Raw genomic sequence first — 12,321 nt, forward strand, 5'->3', positions numbered from 1 at the left:
ATCGGCTAGAGACAGTAGAGTGGGCCACTTTACCGGGCCGTATGGAAAAAAAATCTAAATGGTGGTTTATAGGACCATAAATAACGTATTAAGTGTACTAGATTCTACGTGAAACGTCAAACGCGTTTAAATGACCATTTAGGAAAAATTTATTATAAGCGAATAGAGCGTTCTATAAAAGTGGACCATAACCGGTCACTTTTCATACAGACTATAGAGCTGGTTCAGCAGGACTAACAACTTTTGTTATTCTTTGGTTTAAGAGAATTCGGCTTATGTCCTGTCTTTATATGAATATTTTAGAGACGTACCTTTTAGGAGTTGTAGGAGGCACCCTAGGTGTTGAAGTATGTTTGGGGTTAAGGATATTTTCATGATCTAAGTTTCATCTTAAACACGTGGATTTGGGACTAGTATTTTCTAGAATTTTGCTTATTTGCCATCATACATTTATTACAAAAATCATTTAAAATAAGAAAAAAGGCGCGGAAAGCAAAGCCGGAAATATGTGAAGCCTAGGCTAGCAACTACGCTACTAATAAAAATTGACTGCTCTCAATTTCTTACGGGTTTGCCAGATAAATATATTTCTCTAAGACGAAAAACCGGCCAAACCTTCACCTCCTCCGAACTCCAAAGGGGGAAAGCACACCACACCAATTTTATAGATTCGTAAACGCGCCTTCCCAATCGACCGCCATCACCTTACAGTCTACGGGGAGGGTGATGAAAAAACTGGTTTGGGGGGGGGGGGATGAAATTTCTGCGGTAAAGGGCTTGCTCGTTGGTTGTCTGTACGATAATATCGGCGCCCAGTAAACGTTTCTAAAAAGAGTGTATAGAACGTTCTATTGGAGCCGCATGCAGCCGGTGGCCCTCGGCGATCACCAACCTACCAGGACCTGGCTAGTCGCGGCTTGTCCACCGCTATCAATTACACTCTAGCGGCAACGGCCATATCACGCTGAATACACCGGTTCTCGTCTGATCACCGAAGTTAAGCAGCGTCGAGCGCGGTCAGTACTTGGGAGGGAGACCACCTGGGAACACCGCGTGCCGTTGGCTACTCATTTATTTTCGCGGGATGGGATTTGCGTCTTTTAACAGGAAAATACCTTCATCCTATCATTTTGACGCTGCTTTTTTATGCAATTAAAAGTTCGCCCAGACGATAATATTATTTCGGTCAACTCTTGGCCTTTTTTTAACAACTGGCAGCATCTTTCCGTGAATAAAATACATGTTAGTATCAAAATTGAACAAAATAAAATGGCGAGAAAATTGGTTTTCATTTTATTCTACTTAAGGCTTGTACTTAAAATAGTACTAACTTACTTACTTACTTACTTACTTACTTACTTACTAACTAACTAACTAACTAACTAACTAACTAACTAACTAACTAACTAATTAACTAACTAACTAACTAACTAACTAATTAACTAACTAACTAACTAACTAACTAACTAACGTTTATCTCTAAACAAAAACATTTCCGCGGTAAAATCCACTCTGAAATGGCCTTTTCTGGTTTTGGAATGAAGTCCAAAGTTAAAATTTTATTAACAAATTCTAATTGTGAAATATATTTTTTGTTCTAAATTTTAATCTTAAATGTAATTTAAATAGTTGAATCTAAAAAAGGACTTTTGGAAAATGTTTTATAGAAGGTTTTATCATGGGACAGCCGCATGGATTAGGGGAGTAACCCAAAAATACAAAATATCAAAACAAACCACGAAATTAAATAATAAAACGGAGACAGAGATATATTTTTTAAACAAAATAATATAGCTAACTTTTATCTATTAATTGTTTTAGGTGATGTAGTTTATGTAAAATATAAAAATGAACCTTGGCACAATATAAATTTAATGTCATGTTTTATTGATACTTAGAAAAAGTAACAAACATTTCAAAAGTCAGATCTTTGAGATCATTATTAAAAAAATATAACATTTTAAATCCGAACTCCTCTATAAATATTAAAATTATAAATTCCTAATCTACTTTAACAAAAGATATATCATATTAAGTTTAATACTATTAATGTTAGGAATAATCATGACTTTGAGATAAATAGAACAAAAATGTTTAATTCCAAATATAGTTAATTATAGAGCAATATATAATAAATGATTTTGTACTTACCAAAAATAAGCCTTGCCACTTTATATCTTGGTAATGTAGCTGCCGCGGGCGGCGGGCCCCCGGCGGCGACTCACTGTCCACGGAAGACGGGAAGAGAGAAAAAATGGAGAGGGGCTTATTTCGTGTTTTCTCTTTACGCGGAACATCTTGGCTGGAACCCAATGACCTAAAAATGAGGGGCGCGCTGTCTCTACCCACCATACCGAAACCCGCGAATTTACGTTATGAAAACCGGTTCCTTCAGCCAACCACTTAGAACATGCACGATTTACGAACCTTGGGTTACGAATAAAACCACAGGAATAACACAGAACAACCTCTTTTCGCGCCTTTATTTTACCCCTCTTACTTGCCTCCCGCTCGTCGGCCATTGCCTCTGCCCTAAACGGGGAGTCTAGCATCCACTCCTTGGGTATCCATAATGGAGGAGAGGACTGAAAGGGGGAAAACCAAGCATGGACGCGCCCAGGAAAATACCAAGGAGGATAGGAAGGGAGGCGAAGTAGGAGGGATGAACGCGGCAGCATCCTTGTAAGAAGCTTAGCGGCGGGAAAATTTCGGAAAAATGGCGGCTAGACGTAGCGTAGCTGCCGCAATCTTGCCGCCATTCATCCCTCCTACTTCGCCTCCCTTCCTATCCTCCGTGAAAATACCGCGAAAAAGAGTGTATAACTAGGTAAAAGAAAATTCAAAAACTGGAATCTTTCCGATTCTTCATTATTAACTATTCGACAATAAGGATTTTACCACTTATGACGTCAGAGGGGCAATATATTATAATAAAGAAATATATATAAAGACAGCCAAATAACATTTCCCGGAAATACTGTGTTGCGCAGTGCGCCATTATAAGAGCGTTTGATTTTTGATTTCAAGAGAGAAGTGGGCCGATCCCGGATTTACTGCAATACCAGGCCGACCCGTGGCGGAGGTGGAGCAAGCTCCGACCACTCCGCCGCCGTCCAAAAATAAGTTTAATATCTTGGGCCCCGATGGGACCCGTATCAGATATTAAGCTGATAAGAACAGATACTGAATTTGTTTATTTAAAATTCTGGTCATATTTACAAATGTCCGCGTTATTAATTAATTAATTTAGCGCGAACATAGTTTAAATCAAGAAAACATTGTCATAGATTACTGGAGTAGCAACAATCGTCATAACACAAATACTAGTTCGATGGGTACTAGGTTTTTTTCCCAAGGTAAGTGTTTTCTTTTCTAATTTTACTTTTAGGCATATTTTTTAACTTTTTCTTTACAGGGTGAACTGGTTTTTAGGCAAGTATAAAGGTAAGTATCATTTTTAACATACAAATACCATTTTCTTATTTTTAACTTTTAAGAAATGTTTTTAGTTTAAAACTAAAAATTTTAAAAACATTTAGCATTATAAGACTTTTCAGTTTACTATAATTGATTTTATCTAATTTAACAGCGTTATTTCATGGTAAGTATATAACAGGTAAATAAATTTCCCTAAATATAACTACAAAAAGTTATTTTGATAAAACCGAAGGTAGACTTAAAAGTGTCAATAAAAAATATTTTAAAAACATATTTACAATTCGAACCGAACCAGGGTCCTAATTTTTCCCTTTTTTTGAATCTTTTTCATGAAGAGGGCTATGACGTCGTTTGAAGCGATTCTCAAGTGCTCTCTCCGCCTTCGCTAAAGTCTGATCCCTCCAGTCCGTGATTCGCTTTTCCGAGTGCGTTAAAGCTTTGGCACGGCGACAGAAATCTTCAATTTCATGTCTCGGCAATACCGCCCAATTCCAATCCCGTTCGTAAATCTCAACCTCCTTGGTTGATTCTGGACCAGCTTCCGGCACAGATGGAGCTTGGTGACCTGGTGATTTCAGGGCGTCGGCGTAACCTTTGGGGTTTTTTCCTGATGTTCCAGGGGACGCTTCTGGTGATGACAAGTACCAGCCGTCGTCCCCCTCTTTGAGTTGGTTGGTTTCCACTACCGCCTCTTCCATCTCAGCAAGGTTTTCCCCACCGCTAGCCTCGGCCCCTGCTAGTGGTGGTGGTGAGGTCAAGCTCCTTGAGTTCTCGTGCTCTTTCGGTGCCGGAATCTGGTCTTGAGTGTCGGTGCTCTCTGGGATACTACACTTTGATCTTAGCCAAAAGGCCGAGAAGCGATAACCCGCTAGGAGCCGTCACTGTTTAACAAAGTAAAAAGAGAGAATTCGAGCATTTCAAATATTTCATAATTACGTCACCGAATGTTGGTCCTGGTGGGAGATGACAACGTTTGTAGCCATCGCGCGAACAAAGGAGAAGACGATATCTTGAATCCGTGAAATAGAGGTACACCGCCAGGCCCGGACTGGCACTTTTGGGGTCATCGGCTAGAGACAGTAGAGTGGGCCACTTTACCGGGCCGTATGGAAAAAAAATCTAAATGGTGGTTTATAGGACCATAAATAACGTATTAAGTGTACTAGATTCTACGTGAAACGTCAAACGCGTTTAAATGACCATTTAGGAAAAATTTATTATAAGCGAATAGAGCGTTCTATAAAAGTGGACCATAACCGGTCACTTTTCATACAGACTATAGAGCTGGTTCAGCAGGACTAACAACTTTTGTTATTCTTTGGTTTAAGAGAATTCGGCTTATGTCCTGTCTTTATATGAATATTTTAGAGACGTACCTTTTAGGAGTTGTAGGAGGCACCCTAGGTGTTGAAGTATGTTTGGGGTTAAGGATATTTTCATGATCTAAGTTTCATCTTAAACACGTGGATTTGGGACTAGTATTTTCTAGAATTTTGCTTATTTGCCATCATACATTTATTACAAAAATCATTTAAAATAAGAAAAAAGGCGCGGAAAGCAAAGCCGGAAATATGTGAAGCCTAGGCTAGCAACTACGCTACTAATAAAAATTGACTGCTCTCAATTTCTTACGGGTTTGCCAGATAAATATATTTCTCTAAGACGAAAAACCGGCCAAACCTTCACCTCCTCCGAACTCCAAAGGGGGAAAGCACACCACACCAATTTTATAGATTCGTAAACGCGCCTTCCCAATCGACCGCCATCACCTTACAGTCTACGGGGAGGGTGATGAAAAAACTGGTTTGGGGGGGGGGGGGATGAAATTTCTGCGGTAAAGGGCTTGCTCGTTGGTTGTCTGTACGATAATATCGGCGCCCAGTAAACGTTTCTAAAAAGAGTGTATAGAACGTTCTATTGGAGCCGCATGCAGCCGGTGGCCCTCGGCGATCACCAACCTACCAGGACCTGGCTAGTCGCGGCTTGTCCACTGCTATCAATTACACTCTAGCGGCAACGGCCATATCACGCTGAATACACCGGTTCTCGTCTGATCACCGAAGTTAAGCAGCGTCGAGCGCGGTCAGTACTTGGGAGGGAGACCACCTGGGAACACCGCGTGCCGTTGGCTACTCATTTATTTTCGCGGGATGGGATTTGCGTCTTTTAACAGGAAAATACCTTCATCCTATCATTTTGACGCTGCTTTTTTATGCAATTAAAAGTTCGCCCAGACGATAATATTATTTCGGTCAACTCTTGGCCTTTTTTTAACAACTGGCAGCATCTTTCCGTGAATAAAATACATGTTAGTATCAAAATTGAACAAAATAAAATGGCGAGAAAATTGGTTTTCATTTTATTCTACTTAAGGCTTGTACTTAAAATAGTACTAACTTACTTACTTACTTACTTACTTACTTACTTACTAACTAACTAACTAACTAACTAACTAACTAACTAACTAACTAACTAACTAATTAACTAACTAACTAACTAACTAACTAATTAACTAACTAACTAACTAACTAACTAACTAACGTTTATCTCTAAACAAAAACATTTCCGCGGTAAAATCCACTCTGAAATGGCCTTTTCTGGTTTTGGAATGAAGTCCAAAGTTAAAATTTTATTAACAAATTCTAATTGTGAAATATATTTTTTGTTCTAAATTTTAATCTTAAATGTAATTTAAATAGTTGAATCTAAAAAAGGACTTTTGGAAAATGTTTTATAGAAGGTTTTATCATGGGACAGCCGCATGGATTAGGGGAGTAACCCAAAAATACAAAATATCAAAACAAACCACGAAATTAAATAATAAAACGGAGACAGAGATATATTTTTTAAACAAAATAATATAGCTAACTTTTATCTATTAATTGTTTTAGGTGATGTAGTTTATGTAAAATATAAAAATGAACCTTGGCACAATATAAATTTAATGTCATGTTTTATTGATACTTAGAAAAAGTAACAAACATTTCAAAAGTCAGATCTTTGAGATCATTATTAAAAAAATATAACATTTTAAATCCGAACTCCTCTATAAATATTAAAATTATAAATTCCTAATCTACTTTAACAAAAGATATATCATATTAAGTTTAATACTATTAATGTTAGGAATAATCATGACTTTGAGATAAATAGAACAAAAATGTTTAATTCCAAATATAGTTAATTATAGAGCAATATATAATAAATGATTTTGTACTTACCAAAAATAAGCCTTGCCACTTTATATCTTGGTAATGTAGCTGCCGCGGGCGGCGGGCCCCCGGCGGCGACTCACTGTCCACGGAAGACGGGAAGAGAGAAAAAATGGAGAGGGGCTTATTTCGTGTTTTCTCTTTACGCGGAACATCTTGGCTGGAACCCAATGACCTAAAAATGAGGGGCGCGCTGTCTCTACCCACCATACCGAAACCCGCGAATTTACGTTATGAAAACCGGTTCCTTCAGCCAACCACTTAGAACATGCACGATTTACGAACCTTGGGTTACGAATAAAACCACAGGAATAACACAGAACAACCTCTTTTCGCGCCTTTATTTTACCCCTCTTACTTGCCTCCCGCTCGTCGGCCATTGCCTCTGCCCTAAACGGGGAGTCTAGCATCCACTCCTTGGGTATCCATAATGGAGGAGAGGACTGAAAGGGGGAAAACCAAGCATGGACGCGCCCAGGAAAATACCAAGGAGGATAGGAAGGGAGGCGAAGTAGGAGGGATGAACGTGGCAGCATCCTTGTAAGAAGCTTAGCGGCGGGAAAATTTCGGAAAAATGGCGGCTAGACGTAGCGTAGCTGCCGCAATCTTGCCGCCATTCATCCCTCCTACTTCGCCTCCCTTCCTATCCTCCGTGAAAATACCGCGAAAAAGAGTGTATAACTAGGTAAAAGAAAATTCAAAAACTGGAATCTTTCCGATTCTTCATTATTAACTATTCGACAATAAGGATTTTACCACTTATGACGTCAGAGGGGCAATATATTATAATAAAGAAATATATATAAAGACAGCCAAATAACATTTCCCGGAAATACTGTGTTGCGCAGTGCGCCATTATAAGAGCGTTTGATTTTTGATTTCAAGAGAGAAGTGGGCCGATCCCGGATTTACTGCAATACCAGGCCGACCCGTGGCGGAGGTGGAGCAAGCTCCGACCACTCCGCCGCCGTCCAAAAATAAGTTTAATATCTTGGGCCCCGATGGGACCCGTATCAGATATTAAGCTGATAAGAACAGATACTTTTAATTGTTTATTAAAAGCTTCGTTGTTTTTTACATTGGACATTTTTACATTTTTTATATGTGTTCGCGTTTTAAATTAATTAAATTATCGCGAAACAGAGTCAAGTTCATAGTCAAGGTAAGTATACACTTTTGTTATAGGTTTTTAAGCATATAACTAATTTTCTTTTTTTTTTTTTCAGGTTTAAAACAAAAGGAGTTGAGTAAAGTTAAAAACTTTTAAAACAAAACACTATAAATGATCGAGATAAAAACTAAAAAAGGTGGCAAATAAAATATATGAACAATACATTAAAATATACTTTTTAAAAAAAGCATATTAAAAGGCATCAGAAATATATTTACAAAACTCAGTATGTGACGTATTCTATATACAAATCTTGTTCTGGCGTGGATTTGGTGGCACTGGCGAAAGTCTTCTTCTCGTCGTTCAGGGTCTTTCCCTTCTTGGCAGCAATTCCTGGAGAGTTGGACATGCGTCGTTTTGAAAATTTTTCCTGTTCCTTGCTGACGATCTTTAAATACAGCTGTTTCCTGGTTTCGGTTGTTCCGTTCATGGTCTCGAGGTGTTCTTTCAATGATTGAAGTTGCGCTTGTGAATAATTGCTGATGGTTTCTAGAGCTTTTGGGTTGACGTATGAGTCCTGGGGGTCGCTGGGTGGTGCCTCTTGTGGTGTTGCTGCTTCTGCTAATGGATCGTGTTCTTTAGCAGAAGTACTGTTGAGTGGCTCCTGGACGCGCTCGGGCTGTTCCTTTGGAGACTCTTTCTGGCCTTCCTCCATGGGTTGGTTCTGCTCTGCTAGTCGGGCTCGTTTGACTTCACACGTGGAAGAGTTGTGACCTTCTTCGTCGCAAAAAAAGCATTTTTTGACGACGCCTGTGTAGTAAGAACAGATACTGAATTTGTTTATTAAAAATCAAATTTGGTACAGTACCCTTGTCATTTTTCCTGCTTGTTAAATTAAATTAAGTTAGAGCAGGTCATATTTTTCTTTTGCAAAAGTTTAAAAACATATTAGTTAGTGATAACATTAAAAGTTTAAAATTTTAATTTTTCACTGAAGATTTTCCTTTTTTCGCTGTTTTTTTAGGAGAGGTGCTGTGTCTGCGTTTGGAATAGCTTTGAAGAAGGTCTGTAACCCGGAACTGGAGGTCGTCGATGGAACAGTCAAGGGTTCTGATTCCTGAGGGAGGTTCTCTGTCGAGGCGGTTGTAGAAGATTTGTAGTTCGGCGTGCGTCAGTTTGTTAAGGTTTGGTTTGTCCCCCGGCTTCCAGGTATTTGGATCCCACCTGGGCCCGGTGGCTGAAATGGTCTCGTCGTTGCTGCTGTCGGATTCGGATTGTTCAGGTTCGTTGCTTGTTGTTTCGGGTTTATTTTCAGGTTTATCGGGCTTTGGTGTTGTTTTCAGGGCATCGGAGTATTGGCTGGTTTGGACTGGAGGTGCTGCGTTCTTTTTGGAAGGTTCTGGTGACATCAGGGTCCAGCTCTCTTCAGAGCTTTTTGAGTCGTCGGATGTGGTAAGTATTTGTTGGTTACTTGGTTGGTTTTCTTGTTTTTCTTCTAGGTTCGGAGTAGGTGGAGAACTGTGGTGTGTTTCAGGATCGTTAGGTAGGTCGTTTTTGGCTCCAGTTGTGTCTGCCGTCTTACTCTTCTTTGCGTCGCAGGCAGAGGCAACGTGCCCCTCCTGGTCGCAGAAGAAACATTTTTTAGCGACACCTGTATAATATACAAGTGCGCGGCTGCGCCCGAAAAAGAGGACATTGGGTATAGTTTTTTGCATCTTAATTTTGACTGAACGATCACCATTTCTTATCCCTTTCAGTTCTTTATACTCGTCTAAGCGATGGGCCTTGATGTCGCCGTATTGTCGAAGTGTCGTCAGGATAGCATCCCATTGGATCCAGGATGGAAGTTGTTTAATCGTCAACCAGACACCGTCATCTTCGATGCTGGTGATTTTGCACGTCGAGTCTTTTATTTTAATTTCTCCATAGGAGACTGCTTGTTTCAGGAAGGCCAGGGTCGTAAATGTTAAAAGAAATGATTGGTTACCCACAGGTTGTAGTGTTTCGATGCATGCAGGTCCAAGTTTTCCCAAGAAGGTGCGAGCGACTTCAAGGTAGCCAGCGTCGACGTCCAGTCGGGCGGTCCGCTTTTTCACCTCTGCAGCCATATAGGCTGTAGAGAGATCGTCAGGTGAGGGTTGGTCCCAAGAAGGAACAGCGTCAGGTAGCAATGGCAGGAATCGGCCAAGTCAGGATACAGCGTAGAGACCCGGAACAGCAGCGACAGGTAAGTAGCAGCAGCACCAGGACCAGGAACAGCAGCGGATTCAGGAACAGCAACGGAACCGGAAACAGCAGCGGCAACTTCAAGAGCAGGAACAGAGACGTCAGGATACCGGCCGGTAAGTCCGCATCACAGGAACTAGCTGTAGAGCTTGGAAACTCGCTTAACGGCCTTTCGGCCAAGATTTCAGCGAAATAGCTGGGAACAGATACTACACTTTGATCTTAGCCAAAAGGCCGAGAAGCGATAACCCGCTAGGAGCCGTCACTGTTTAACAAAGTAAAAAGAGAGAATTCGAGCATTTCAAATATTTCATAATTACGTCACCGAATGTTGGTCCTGGTGGGAGATGACAACGTTTGTAGCCATCGCGCGAACAAAGGAGAAGACGATATCTTGAATCCGTGAAATAGAGGTACACCGCCAGGCCCGGACTGGCACTTTTGGGGTCATCGGCTAGAGACAGTAGAGTGGGCCACTTTACCGGGCCGTATGGAAAAAAAATCTAAATGGTGGTTTATAGGACCATAAATAACGTATTAAGTGTACTAGATTCTACGTGAAACGTCAAACGCGTTTAAATGACCATTTAGGAAAAATTTATTATAAGCGAATAGAGCGTTCTATAAAAGTGGACCATAACCGGTCACTTTTCATACAGACTATAGAGCTGGTTCAGCAGGACTAACAACTTTTGTTATTCTTTGGTTTAAGAGAATTCGGCTTATGTCCTGTCTTTATATGAATATTTTAGAGACGTACCTTTTAGGAGTTGTAGGAGGCACCCTAGGTGTTGAAGTATGTTTGGGGTTAAGGATATTTTCATGATCTAAGTTTCATCTTAAACACGTGGATTTGGGACTAGTATTTTCTAGAATTTTGCTTATTTGCCATCATACATTTATTACAAAAATCATTTAAAATAAGAAAAAAGGCGCGGAAAGCAAAGCCGGAAATATGTGAAGCCTAGGCTAGCAACTACGCTACTAATAAAAATTGACTGCTCTCAATTTCTTACGGGTTTGCCAGATAAATATATTTCTCTAAGACGAAAAACCGGCCAAACCTTCACCTCCTCCGAACTCCAAAGGGGGAAAGCACACCACACCAATTTTATAGATTCGTAAACGCGCCTTCCCAATCGACCGCCATCACCTTACAGTCTACGGGGAGGGTGATGAAAAAACTGGTTTGGGGGGGGGGGGGGATGAAATTTCTGCGGTAAAGGGCTTGCTCGTTGGTTGTCTGTACGATAATATCGGCGCCCAGTAAACGTTTCTAAAAAGAGTGTATAGAACGTTCTATTGGAGCCGCATGCAGCCGGTGGCCCTCGGCGATCACCAACCTACCAGGACCTGGCTAGTCGCGGCTTGTCCACCGCTATCAATTACACTCTAGCGGCAACGGCCATATCACGCTGAATACACCGGTTCTCGTCTGATCACCGAAGTTAAGCAGCGTCGAGCGCGGTCAGTACTTGGGAGGGAGACCACCTGGGAACACCGCGTGCCGTTGGCTACTCATTTATTTTCGCGGGATGGGATTTGCGTCTTTTAACAGGAAAATACCTTCATCCTATCATTTTGACGCTGCTTTTTTATGCAATTAAAAGTTCGCCCAGACGATAATATTATTTCGGTCAACTCTTGGCCTTTTTTTAACAACTGGCAGCATCTTTCCGTGAATAAAATACATGTTAGTATCAAAATTGAACAAAATAAAATGGCGAGAAAATTGGTTTTCATTTTATTCTACTTAAGGCTTGTACTTAAAATAGTACTAACTTACTTACTTACTTACTTACTTACTTACTTACTAACTAACTAACTAACTAACTAACTAACTAACTAACTAACTAACTAATTAACTAACTAACTAACTAACTAACTAATTAACTAACTAACTAACTAACTAACTAACTAACGTTTATCTCTAAACAAAAACATTTCCGCGGTAAAATCCACTCTGAAATGGCCTTTTCTGGTTTTGGAATGAAGTCCAAAGTTAAAATTTTATTAACAAATTCTAATTGTGAAATATATTTTTTGTTCTAAATTTTAATCTTAAATGTAATTTAAATAGTTGAATCTAAAAAAGGACTTTTGGAAAATGTTTTATAGAAGGTTTTATCATGGGACAGCCGCATGGATTAGGGGAGTAACCCAAAAATACAAAATATCAAAACAAACCACGAAATTAAATAATAAAACGGAGACAGAGATATATTTTTTAAACAAAATAATATAGCTAACTTTTATCTATTAATTGTTTTAGGTGATGTAGTTTATGTAAAATATAAAAATGAACCTTGGCACAATATAAATTTAATGTCATGT

At 39.7% G+C, this 12,321-nt stretch overlaps 3 non-coding genes and 3 pseudogenes across 3 annotated transcripts; 3 read left to right on the plus strand and 3 right to left on the minus strand.

Moving 5' to 3' along the window:
- The first annotated feature begins 946 nt into the window (after positions 1-946).
- Positions 947-1,065, plus strand: LOC149938301 (5S ribosomal RNA). Its single transcript, XR_016481967.1, has one exon. It is a non-coding gene; the product is annotated as a 5S ribosomal RNA (ribosomal RNA).
- Positions 1,066-3,028: 1,963 nt separating this feature from the next.
- Positions 3,029-3,207, minus strand: LOC149938302 (U2 spliceosomal RNA; annotated as a pseudogene).
- Positions 3,208-5,450: 2,243 nt separating this feature from the next.
- Positions 5,451-5,569, plus strand: LOC149938303 (5S ribosomal RNA). The gene has a single exon (XR_016481968.1). It is a non-coding gene; the product is annotated as a 5S ribosomal RNA (ribosomal RNA).
- Positions 5,570-7,536: 1,967 nt separating this feature from the next.
- Positions 7,537-7,716, minus strand: LOC149938304 (U2 spliceosomal RNA; annotated as a pseudogene).
- Positions 7,717-10,130: 2,414 nt separating this feature from the next.
- Positions 10,131-10,233, minus strand: LOC149938305 (U2 spliceosomal RNA; annotated as a pseudogene).
- Positions 10,234-11,384: 1,151 nt separating this feature from the next.
- Positions 11,385-11,503, plus strand: LOC149938306 (5S ribosomal RNA). The gene has a single exon (XR_016481969.1). It is a non-coding gene; the product is annotated as a 5S ribosomal RNA (ribosomal RNA).
- The last annotated feature ends 818 nt before the right edge of the window (positions 11,504-12,321 follow it).

Source organism: Leiobunum rupestre, chromosome 6 (assembly GCF_980474605.1).
Source record: "Leiobunum rupestre chromosome 6, qqLeiRupe1.1.hap1, whole genome shotgun sequence".
NCBI lineage: Eukaryota > Metazoa > Arthropoda > Arachnida > Opiliones > Sclerosomatidae > Leiobunum > Leiobunum rupestre.